Genomic DNA, 13,864 nt, shown 5'->3' on the forward strand with positions numbered 1-13,864 from the left:
GAAGAAAAAGACAACATGTTGAAAATAAATAAACAGTTATTAAATCAATTATCCTCACAAAAGTGAAAATCTCCCTTTTTCATTTAAAAGAACTAGAAATATCCTCATTTATCCTCAAAACCAAGTCTATTGGACTCTTCCTCGTAGTCTCTCATGAGATATTTTTAGTTTCACTTTCATCCATTAGTCAAGGTGAAAAACTTGATTCTTACCCCAACCCCTTATCAAATACTCTAAGTAGGAGGGGAATCCAAGAGCCAAAGGACCCAAGTTTTAGGCATATGCACTATAGGCACACTCTGAGCTACCATTTTAGCATTATCATTCTAGAAAATTCATAGCATGTCAGCATTGTTTTTATGTTATTTAGCATCATTTATTACATGTTAGCTCATTGTATGTCCATTGTCATAGCATTCTAAGACTTGTTATCCTCATATAATCTGCATTATAGTCATAGATCTTGCATGCATTCTTGTAAATCTACATTCTAAGCATACTCTCATTCTAGAACTGTCATTGAGATGCTAGTCTAAGAGTTTTCTTAGCAGTTGTAGTTAGGGAAACATGAGATGTTCGTAGAATTTACATTTTGATAATGATTTCTTGGGTTTAGTCTAGTTTGTTGTCAGTCTATCTGCATTCTACATTAAAGTTTCATGAATACACATTTATACCATGTATAATAATTCTTCTAGAAATATTTGTTAGTGTATAATATTTATTTTGGAATTTTTATTGAATATTTTAAATTCTTACTTTTAAAAAATATGCAATCATTGTATATAATAAAATAAAATAAAATTTTATATAATGGATATTATGATTGTATATTTAAGCAATGACTATTTTTTCATATCTTATAAAATCAATTTTTACTTAAATAAAATTTGTATATATTTATAAATTTTCATGTTTTTATACTAAAATATTATAAATTGGTACAATCATCTTCATTCATGGTTTAAAATTTCAAGAATTTTGTAAAGAGAAAAAAATGTTTTATATTATATTTAAAAAGAAGGAAGATATAGGAAAAAATATTATTGAATTATACATATACTTGTGGACATTTTAATTTAATATACTATTGTAATTTTTTAGTAAATTTCAATAGGTAGCTTAAAAAATTAAAACTTGTGTAATATACTTTATGTATTCATTAATGATTGGTAAACTTCCACTATAAATAATGTAACTTTATGGTCAAAGATGGTTCGTTTTATGTTCAAATGGTCCATATTAGCATAATTTTCTTTCTTTATGATTTAAAAAATTAAGAAATATTTAAAAAATCAAATGTACACTTTATGAATACAGTCCAAGATTCTGAAATCACTTTGCTAGGGTCCCATGCATTGCTTGAGTTTCCTTGCATATAGCTCTCTATTTGAGTTTTCCTTATGTGTTCTCCATCTATCATACTGCATTTAGTGTAGGAAGTTTTTAGGGCTAGTTTATAATGGCTCCAGTTAGCTACAACCTAGTAGTTGATAATAGTGTTCACACTACTGCTTTAGAAAGCCATGGTGTCTCCACTAAAGAACTGTCCTTGCAAGTTCATCCTAAAGGTTTTTCATGAGGTAATCCTAATATCTGCAAGAATTTGACTCTGCATGTGAATGGTTAGAATAACATACTTTGATAGGGTATTTTGTGGGTATGACTCCTCCTAAAGCCATGGTCCAAGAATGGGTTAAAAAGAGTTGGACTCTTCATAAAATTTGGCTTGATGTTGTGCAAAACCTTACCAAAGTCTTTTTTCATTCCACTTCGCTAACCTATCTCAGGCCGATGTAGTTTTTAACAATGGCTCTTGGTCGATGCATTCCTCCCTTCTTGTGTTCCAATGATGGTCACAAGACTTTATGGTATCTGATGAAAAAAAGGTTAGGGTGCCTATTTGGGTTGAGTTCCTTGGTCTACCCTTGCCTTGCTAGCTATTTATTGAGTCCATTGCCAACACTCTTGTTAAAGTTGTTACTAGGGAACACAAAAAGTTTTTAATGCTCAACCTCAGTGATGCATTTCCATTGAGTTGATCTCTCCAAGGATCTTAGGGATTGTATAGAGATTCAATTTGTTTCCCACACCTTCTCACAAAAGGTGCTCTATTTGAACCTGCCCAACACCTATTATAGGTGTTAGTCGACTGAGCACAAGATTAGGGATTTCCCTTTAGTAGTACCTAGGGTTAAACCCATTCCCAAAGATGTTCTTGCTAAACCAACAGAAGGAAAAAAAAAAGGAGGAATGGACCACTATCGGGCACAAAGCTTAGGCTTCTTTATATCTAAATAAGATGTATAGTGCTACAGTTTCTATTCCTCCTATATAAATAGGAGCGCAAACCTAAACCATTTTAGGGTTGATGGTGGTTTCACTAGAGTCAAATCTTGTTGATTCATAGGTTTCACACCCTATTGTTTCATAGGGGATCAAAGTAGCTATGAGGGCTACCACTCTTGTTGTGCTTCATGCTCTACTTGCTACATCTTTTATTGTGACACATAATGTGTGGTATTTTCATAGTCCTCCTAGATGTATTGACAAACCAGCAAAGAAATGACATGCTATCATTCTAGGAGAGTTTCCTTCTGGTTTTACCCCAATTTCTACTTTTTAACAAAATAGCTACTCCTCTCTTGAGGACGAGCAAGATATGGATGAGTTTTCATGAATTTTTTTTATCATGGAATGTACAAGGTCTCATAGACCTCTCCAGAAAGTACTATGTCAAGGATGCCCATTATAGACTTAGAAATTTAGATTTTCTTTATATGCAAGTGGTTAAAATCTTTGGTTTCATGCTTTCTTCTACATTTCACGTGATTTGGCTAGATGAGATTATGTTTTTGTCTTAGCATGTAACTAGTAGAGGTGGTGTAGTTACTCACCTGTCACCTAGCCTTCATTCTATTATTATTTCACATGGTTATGACCCCACACATGAATTATTTGAATTTTTCTTTCTCTCAATAGTCATTCTTTTGGTATAGTTAATGTTTATGCTTCCAATGATGTTGTGGAAAGATCTCAGCTTTGGTGCTCGATGGATGACAAATTGCCTCCTGCAACTTGGGTGATGTGTGGTGATTTTAATATGGTTGAGTAGGCTTCTAAAAAGGAAGGAATTTTTCCTTTTCATTGGATAGCTAGGGAAAGGGAAGCATGGTACTATAGGCATAATAAATTGGGCCTATTTCATCCCAATACTAATCACCGCCTGTAGAGTGGGGTCTAGCACGCTTGGTCTAATTTTTAATCTAGCTCTGACTATTTATTAAAACATCTTGATCATGCTATGATTTCTACACAATATTTTTTTTCTTTTCTAAGGATCGTGACTTGCCTGTCATTCCTCTCTCGAATGTAACATTTTTAGACCACTATCCCATTTATTTTTCTATTGCTTGGCAAACAGTTGTTTGGAAAGTTGTTAGAATGCAATTTTTCCTGAACATGTTGATGCTAATGTATTCTTCTACTATTTCACACATTCTACATGTTTGGAATTTAGAGCCACATCCTCACTCCTAATCTAGCTAGATACAATTGTGGAATGATGCTATTACTAAAACCACAAGATTTCTTTTCATCTATGGGAGGCAATTGGTGGTTTTTAGAAAAGGCCTGATGAAACTAATACCAAGGCCCTTGGAAAGGCTTCTAAAACTCTTACCCTTAACCTATTCGATGCTAACTTACAAATCTAGCTTGCCAAGCTTCACCATGATAAATAGATTGTGGATAACTATGCTACTTCAGGGGGCTAAATCAAAGCTCATGTCCATTGTTGGAGGTTGGCAATAAAGATTCTAGAGAGTTCTTCCATGCTCTAAGAGCTCATCATACCAAACTTGGGATTAAAAGATTAAATAAAGAAATACTATTCTCTCCAATCTCTCTAACATATTGCAAGCTTTTCTACATCATTATAAAAATATTTTTTCTTTGCCAGGAAATTTAGTTGCTCTAGAGGAAGCTATCAGAAAGTGTATTTATGTTACTCCAAACCACCTAGAAGTTGAGAAACAAGATTTTTATGAACAAATTCTCACTGTTAGGGACCTCAAAGAGGTTGTCTTTTCTATGGAAAATGACAAGTCCCATGGGTGTGATGGGTTTCCTTGTGAATTTTACAAACACCTTTGGGAGTATATAGGTCTATACTTGCATAAAGTGTATTTGGAATATTACCATGCCAAGAGCTTGGGAACCATTATCAACAAAGGAAACATTAAATTCATACTAAAGCTGATGACCATGAGGATATTTGCAATTAGTGGCCTATTTCCTTGCTGAATGTGTCATACAAGAACATTGCTAAAGCGATATTTCTTAAGATTCATCATCTCCTTCATTTAATTGTGTGGCCAAAGAAAAATGGTTTTGTTATGTCTAGGTATATTCTTGACAACATCATTACTATTTGGGAAGGCATGCAATGGCATCAAAAATCCCAATCAGCAGAATTTGTTTTTAAAAATTGAATTTTCCAAAGCTTATGATCGCATTGAATGACCCTTTATTTGCTATGCTTTAGGTTTTGAGGATTGGCCCTGACTTTCTTTAGTTTGTGGAGATCCTACTACTTGTATTACCATTTAAAATTCTCAATTTGAAGCCTTTGGGTTCTTTGGATCCATCAGGTAGGGTTTCCCTTTAGCTCTAGCTTTGTATGTTCTTGATGCTAAAGGGTTTGGTTACTTACTATCCCACTCTGTTTCCTCTAGTTTGGTTCATGGAATTTCCTTACCTAAATCTTCTCATAGCTTGTCAATGGAAATTTTTTTGATGATTCTTTTCTCACTCTTTTGGAGGATGAGGAGAACATTGCTAATGCCTTGCAATGCTTGGATACTTTTTTTCAAGCTTCTGATTCGGCTATTCAATGGCACACGATGCTCTATTATAGGTAATGTTTTCTTTCAATCCCACCCTAGCTTGCTCAATTCAAGTGGAAATGGGTCACTCATAGAGATATTTTCCACATTCTGGGCATTCACTTTTCTTTCCAAGCTTTACAGATGTACTTATGGAATGTTGTGCTCAAGAAATTGGAAAAAAGCTTGACTATTGGCTTACTAAACCACTTTCTCTTGTGGGGAAATTCCAAATTTTCTCAAAGGTGCTTGTGGCTACTCATGTTTATTAATTGTAATGATGGGATCCTTCCAAATCTTCTTACCATAAGTTGAAACACTTACTCCATGACTTTCATTGGGTGTCTGGTTCTAATCACCATGGATTTCACCAAGTTGCTTGGGATTTTTGTTCTCTCCCCAAAGAGTCTAGAGGTCTTGGCCTTCTTTCCACTTAGAGAAAAGGGCTTACACTTTGTCCTAAGTGGATTATTCATGTTGTCATTGGTGATGAAGCTTGGAAAGTGTTGGTTCTACACTGCATCGCTTCTAGATTTCTTGTTAATAGGGTTGCACGGAAGATGATTGGCTTTCAAACCCTTCTTGTCATGCAAGAACCTATCCACATCTAGGGATTTTTTTATCAAGAGCATATGGAAAGCTTTAGAAGTTATCAAGCCTTAGCTTCACTAGGCTAGTGATGGGATTTTTTTGAATCAACAGAACCTTTGGTGGTCCCCATTATTTTCCATTCAAGGCATTCCTCTAGCCAAGACTCAAGGTGCTAGCACTCTATTTTTTTTCAAATGTGACATCAAGACTCCTTAAGACCTATTTTCTATGGTTTCTATGTATCTTAGATCTTGGGAGGATATTCAAGTCGAGTTTCATCTTGCTCATCAACATTGATAGACTTTTTATCTTCTACTCTCCACAATTCTAGATCATTTAATTTACAAGGTGGGAATTCAATCTATTTGACCTTGGTGGAAGGACTGGAAGTGGTATCCTACAACATCCTTCACTAGTTACAAGCCAAGCTTATGATATCAATGGTTCTTTCCTCATCTTCCCACAGTGGATGCTCTCAACCAATGATGACATTTGTAATCTTCTCTTTATCAATGGAGAATATGTTCTGATACAATTTGGAGTGCTATCTCTGAGCCCAAAATTGCTCATTTTGTTTTGTACTTGCCTTTTCAAAAGCTTCCCCTTAGGTTGTGGTTCAAGCATATTGGGGTTCTTGATCCTTAGAGTTCTTTTTGTTGGCAATCAAAATCATTTCTGCATATTTTTTTGTTTTGTAGGCACACTCAAAATTGTTGGCAGTGGATACATGATTTCTTTAAGCCTTTTAGGCCAAAACCCTTTTCTTGGCATGTGGTTGTGTTGGATTATTTCCCCAAGATTCCTACCTAGATCTGGCATACCTTCAGGACAAATATTTTGTTTACTTTATAGAAGGATAGGAATTCTATTCTTTTCACTCACAACTTTCTTGATATCAATGTTTCTATGTACACTAAAGCATGTCGATTCAAGTCCAAGCTAACAAATTAGTTGTGAAGGTGGCCCACCTTCATGAGCTACTCAATTATTGGGGTAATGTGCCATGTATGTTCACTAGAGTGCCTCCTAATACCTTAGCTGACCATACTCCCCCCAGTGCTCGTCATAGGGGGCACAACTCCTTTTCTCATTGCTCTCACATGCCACACTCACATGCTTCCTACCACTGCTGTCCTATTGGTGGTGATGAGGGTTGGCAGTGTCATCGCTAAACTTCTATACCTTGACATGGTTCTAATTGGTTGCTAGGCATAGTGGCTCCCCCTCCTAGTGCTCCTTCTATTGCCTCTGGTAGGTGGCCTTTCTGCCCAAACTTGGTTATCTCTCTGTCACAGACAGAGGATAAAGATAATGACAAGATTCTTGATGATGTTATTGATGGATGGACTATTCCTAGTCTGCCTACTAATCCCAGGGATAACTAGGGTTTTAATGATTGAGATGAACCACCCCTCTCGACTGGCACTACTTTGGTAGCTTGAGGGTCTTCTTAATGTCTTTTTTTGATGAACAGTTGTTGATTCCAGCTACGTCCTTCTGAACTCTCCTCGGGTAATCTTGTATCCTCTAAGTCCCCCTTTTTTGTAAATTTGAAACAAGTATATTAATTTATTAATAGAAAAGGATTATTCATCAAAAAAAAGTGTACACTTTATTAAACTTGAAAGAAATCCAACAATGTATAAAAGATCTATTTAGAAATACATGTTAATGTATGTAATTATTAATGTTGTTCTTTTATATAAAGTCTTGAACTCTTAAATAAGTGTAAATATCTACATTTAATTTAAATATTTTTACTAGCTATAAGATAAAAGTTATGAAATATATTGGAAAAATGGTAAACCAAGTGAAAAAAGCAGTCTATCTGTAAAAAGTAGACTCGAACCCTAACTCTCACTCATGATCAAAAGTTTTATATCATGGGATATGCCCTAAGAAAATGAAGACACCTAAAGTGGGTAGATCAAAGATTTTCAACAACATAAAATTGCACAATCAGTTTAATGCTTTAGATCTAGAACCAGAAGCTCGAAAATTGCTAGTGAAATCAAGTAGTTTTGAAGCACCGATTCAACTTCATAATACCTAAAATGTCACCATTACCAACACACCAATAAAAAATTATATGCAAAGTAGAGGAAAATTCAAGCAGGTTCCAAATTGAAGAAATAAAAGATTAGGCCCCACAATAACCATTTTAGCTCCAAGAAAAAATAAAGAAGCAGAAGAAGAGTGGTTGAAAGGCCAGGAAGTCTTCTTCAAAAAGACTAAGTATACAAAATTAGAAGAAATCAAGGTAATTAAAGATAATACAGAGGGTAATCGTAAACCCTTATTTACACAAATCATCTCTAGACTGATAAAGGTTTCAATTTCTAATAGCATTAAACTTGGTAACAAGAAAGCATTGCCCCCTCTACCCAAAAACCCAACAGATAGATTGACTAAGACCATGGAAAGAATGCTCAACCCATCTATTTATATTCCCTCACATAAGAACAAGAAGCTTGTCATAAAAAGAGGATCAAATATTTTAGCCCTCTTCCTATAGAAACAAACAATGCTAAAAATAGTGAAACAATCATGATTAGCAATGAATATAGTGAAGTAAAATGGTGGGAATGCTCTGATCTTTGAGTATATATGATCTAAAATGGCTTGGAAAGATAAAAATCTAAACTAGAAAGGAAACTAACAAAGATCTATGGTGCAAAGGTAAGTCACATAACCACTTTTGACAATTACTCTTGGTATTTGCAATATCGAGTGTTATAAATGGGAATTACCCGAGGGGGGGGGGGGGGGGGGGTGTTGAATTAGTAATGTACAAACTTTAGTGACAAACTAGATATTATTCATTACTTTAAACCATACATAAAAAAGTCACAACTAATGAAGAATAATAATAATCATGCACAAAGATAACTCATAACACCATATCTTGTTAACTAGGGAGACCCTAGTCAAGGGAAAACCCTAATGGGGACGATACCCACTAGATAATATACTAATGTATAAGTTCCTTCTTAGAGGATGAACCCTATTAGGATTCAATGATAAAATTTAGTATAGAGAGTCCCTATTAGGAGACTTTGAGTTCCTATTATGAGATTCCAACCCTATTAGGAGTTGTGCCAACCTTGTTAGGAGTTGTAGTACACTAGATGCAAGATGATCCCACTACCCAAACATGAACTTCCAATTACAAGAAGAGCTCACTTTCCAAATAAGTAATTCAAACTTCTGGAATATAGGTACTATAACTTCTTTCTTGACTAATCTCTGATCTTTAGCTCGATCTCGGATCACAAAATAGCTTTACAAAACTTCCCATATATCATTTTCACAAAAGTTTGCATACAATTGCTCAACACAACATATCACTATAGACACCTAAAAATTCTTTAGAAAATAAAGTATTTTTATTTTCTGAAAAAGTTCCTGATGACATCATCATTTATTAATTAATTAATTAATTAATTATTTAATTTATTTTTATGCCATTAAATCCCTTTATCTTAATTAAAAAATTTAATTAAGGAATCCCTCCCAAAAATATATATATCTTATTTAAACATTATTTCCTTATTTATTAATTATTTAATTCATAAATTGACCAAAAATCCCAAAATAAATAATTAATTTATTTTTTGCCCAAAACTTGGCCAATTTTTCTAAGACCACTAACCTCTTCCAAAATCTTCTAATCCTTCTTTAATTTCGATTAAAGGCTAATCCCATAATTTCCTACCCCTAATCCCAAGTCAAAATATTTAATTATGATTAAATATTAATCCTCATGTTTATTAAAAATGTTTTAATAAATATCTCCTCAACCCAAACCTTTGAAATAAATAAACTTTATTTATCTTCATCCTAGGAAGTTCTAGACTATTCTAGAAAGTCTTCATCCTCACCCCAAGTCTATCTCTAATCCCCCATTTAGCCTAATCCACCCCATCCACCCATACTAACCAAACTTAGCTACTAACTCACCCACTTTCATAAATGCCATCCACTTGCCCATCTCTAACATCCCTAATCTAATCGTAAACCATCTATAATCCTACCCTTAATCAATTGCACATTCGTAAGTCAAGCTTAAGACTTTCTTAATCCAACCCAAGTCAAAATATCTCAACTCTCTCACAAATATCCCAACTATAAAATTTTATGAAGTCCACAAAGCCATACATGACTCTTACAAGCCCATTCATTGCTCTTGCAGGCTATTATGAGGGTCTTTATGAGCTTTGAGCCTCCTTTGTTGACCCCTCAATCCCTCTTGCTCTAACCAATGACCTTGTGACATGTGTCACTCCCTAATTGGCTGTAAAGAAGCACAATCGATGTGCTCTCCTCTCATGCAATCTAAGCCCTCTATGAGCTTTTTTCCATCCTTGCATCTTAGCCCTCAAACCCTCAAGCCCTTAGCCTATAAATTAGATCCCCTCCCAAGCCATTTTAACACACTCTATTATCCTAAAGCCATAATGCTATTTTGAGAGCAAGTTTCACATCAACTACCATATATCCACATCCAAAATCCAAATACTCCATTGAAGCTATTTTGAGTATTTGAGCATACATACCAAATCTAAGCAAATAGACACATCCCTAAAACAAGAGAACAATCTCATTGAGAGAGCCCCTTAATGACTCATATTCTCATTTGAGTTGTTTCCTCTTTGTTTCACTTTATGTCATGTTTAATAAGTTTGTAAATTCTTTTGATTTCTTAATTTAGTATTTCTTGCATGCTTATTTCTCATATACATTCTGGCATGCCTGATGGGACCGCACTATGGGTCATTCATTCATCTATTTCAATCCATTTTTTGTTCTTACAAACTAACGATCTAACATTTATTGTTGTTTGAGTGGGTTGCAAGGTATTTTTCTTATTTTTGCAGGTTGAAGGATGCATTTGGAAAGAAAACATATCTTCAAATTTTAAAAAAACACCAAAAAAACCAAATTTTTGGAAAAAAATCCGCATGCATCAGTTTTGTTTACGTGCAGTGTCAACTTCATAGTTTAGCATCTCTGCCTGGTTAACTATCGTCTCTGCCTAATTAACTATCATCTTTGCTTGATTAACTATCATCTCTGTCTAGTTAACTATCATCTCTGCCTGATTAACTGTTGTCTCCCCAGTTTAGCCACTCTGCCTAGTTAATTGTTGTCTTTGCCTAGTTAACTGTCATCTCTGCCTAATTAACTGTCATCTTCGTAGTTTAGCATCACCGCTTGGTTAACTATCATCTCCCTCTGCCTAATTAATTGTTGTCTCTGTAGTTTAGTGTCTCCACCTGATTATCTGTCATCTCTATAGTTTAGCATCTCTGCAGTTTAGCGTTTCTGCAATTTAACGTCTTTGCCTAGATAACTGTCATCTCCACCTAATTATTTTTGCCTCTCTGCACCATCATCATTTCTATTTTAGCATCTCTGTGGCTTAGTAATCAAATTTTAACTTTTGCTGGTTCCATAGAATAGAGGTTTTTCTAAGTATTTTTATGCCTATGAAAAAGAATAAAAAAAGTTGATTTTATTTTCCCCATAGTTAAGCTTTGACTAATCAAATTGGCTTTGGTAGCTTTGTAGATTGGAGCATCTATGAAACCACTAACCATGTTTCTTGCAGGTTCTCCTTACATGGTTTAATGCTCTTGGAAAATGAACTTGAAGTTTTAAACACTTGTCTTTGAATGCATGTTGCTAAAATGAATTTGAATGTTTAAACACTCGTCTTTGAATGTATGTCACTTAAATCAATCTTGAATGCCATGGAATAAAATCAAGTTTTTTTTAGAATTCATGCTTAAAACAACAAACACAATCTTGAATGCAAAGGATCAATTAATCATTATAATATCTCACACTTCATCTTTTAGGGCATAAAAAGAATCCACATTTTAGAAACTTTCTAAGTTATAAAATCAAATAAAGATACTTTTGAGTGAGTTTGCTGTTGGACTCACCCTATTTAATCACCCATCATTCTAACCATTGGTTGCAATATGAGCACCATATATGAGGATGGGTCTACCTAAGAGGGTGTTAAGTGCTTCACAAAAAAATCAAACTCCACTCACTTGAGTTTTTTTTGGTTTTTCTAAAATAGAAAATTTCTTGAATGCACATTAGTCTTGCTAACACTTCATTTGGGCACAAAAAATTGAACAAATCTTGACGTGGAGGGCCTTCGGGCGCGTGCTTGAAATCGAGCTTTACACACATCTTTTTTTTGGGCTTAAAATAAAATCACACTCAATCTTGAATGCCTTAAAGAAAATCAATCGATACTTGATGTGGAGGGCCTCCGAGCGCACAGGTTTATTTTCTTGTTGACCCTAACTCTTCTTCTTGCTTGAATTCTTTGATCAATTTTACTTTTATTGATGCTTCAAAATTGGAATAAACATTTTATCTTAAACATGAGTGCTTGCAAATTCTAGATCAACACACATAAGAATTAGTTAGTAAAAGAACAAACATGTTTTTTAGCCCAAGGTCATCCAAATATTCTCTCCCCTTGTCGTCTTTCGAGGCTATCTTGGGTGCATAAGACTAGGATCCAAAACCTTTTTTCTTTTTTTTAGGAGGCCTGCTCAGAGATTTCATCACCTTGAGAGATGACCTCAACTCCAGCGTTCTGGCAGAGTATAAAGATCGGGAGGTGAATCCAAAGACACCTCTCTTGGGATCAACATTCTATCACTCGAGCTAAGCCTCAAGGAACTTTATACCCTTGAGAAGTGAAAGAGGAGAAGTGGGTTACTACTCCTCTCGAATGTGTGACATTATTTTGGTTTCATCTATGGATTTGGGCCTCATGTACCTTGGGTATATCGTGGACTCCCTAGCTAAACCAATTGTCAGCCTTGCAAACAACCATCTAGGATGTTAATGTGTTTGAAGTGACTGATCAAAAAATTTGTAAAACATACACACTCTACAGTGAAATTACTATCTTTTGAGAATCACAAACTTCTATTTGGTTGTTCCTATCTATTGCTTGATCGTTTATTTGTTGAATGAATATTTGTCAAACTTGGTCATTCCTAACTTAGGGCACACTTAGCGTAGTCACTGCCTATTTTAGAAGTTGAACACGTTGAAGAAAAACAACCAAGATCTCTCAAAGCCAAGCAGATTCAAGAACTTATGTTAGAACAACCCAAACCCAAATAGAAGTTTCACAAAGCCAAACTCAAGCCCTCTTAGGCATACCAAGAAATTTCAGCCAAGAGAAAGGAAGTAACACCAATCCCTTGAATTGCCAAACTCCACAAAGCAAAAGACAAAGCTGCCGATGAAACCTATCAAGATGCTTGGTTAGATCACACTATTAGATTTAGCAAGCATCTAGGAGTTAACTTTACTTATGTCTTACCAAATAGGCATGATTTCTATGATTAGGCCCCCTTGTTTCTCCACATCTTCTTGCATAAGTTTCGCTTTAGAGTTATCTTTGTAGGAAAGCCAACCATTCTAGGTTATCCCTTTAAGAATTTTAGCTCATCCATCTGATTTAATTCTTTTCTTTAGAACTAAGCCATCTAGCCAAAAAATAAAAAAAATTCACATCCAAGGCTTCAAAATTGTTGTCACTTGCCAAAATTCTGCCATTCCTACCATCTTCCAAATCCACCAGTCTCACCAAGGTTATCCCTCTGACAGAGATTTGTCTAGGGTAATCTAGCCTTGTCACTTGTCATCCCTCATCACCTTGAGCTAAAGGTTGGGATCCACAAGTGGTCAATCTCATTTTTTTCCTAAAGGATCACTAGTCTATCCTTAAGTTGACGCAATCACCACCAAGCTTGCACATAGGAAAGTAGACCTTTCATGCTTTGGAAACATATCTTTGAAGTTAGAATCCCCAAACCAATCCTCCTTAGGTTGGTTATATAGCTTTGCCTCAGCCTAGGAAATCATTTGCATAGAAAGGCCATCCCCCTTTGTAGCCATCAGCATTGTTGCATCTCATCCCTAGGAACATTTTCATGCCACCTGTCACTCGCTTAGCCAAGAAGAAGAAGGAAACAATGGAGTCCTATCATTTGGATCAAACAACATCACTCCCCTTGAGCACTCAACCATCCTTCAACCCAGAGAAAGCTATACCATCACCTATTGATATTGAAGCTTTCATGAACCAACTAGGAAATGTAGTAATGGTGAACGCCATTATAGACAAGAACACATAAACAATCATGGCTAACTTTCAAAGGGACAATACAGGAACCTTCGACTTTGGAAGACCTCCTCCCTTATGAGATCCATCTCACTCGTTGTTTGGGCAACTTCCACTCCCAATAGGCTCTTATGATTCAAATTATCCTCAATATGTGCCAAAAGGAGAGCCTCAAGCCAATCCTTTTGATCTAGCAGACCCAAACATACCATCCTCCAAC

The sequence above is a fragment of the Cupressus sempervirens genome, chromosome 6 (genome assembly GCF_028749045.1).
Source record: "Cupressus sempervirens isolate cs-2001-9-10 chromosome 6, ASM2874904v1, whole genome shotgun sequence".
NCBI lineage: Eukaryota > Viridiplantae > Streptophyta > Pinopsida > Cupressales > Cupressaceae > Cupressus > Cupressus sempervirens.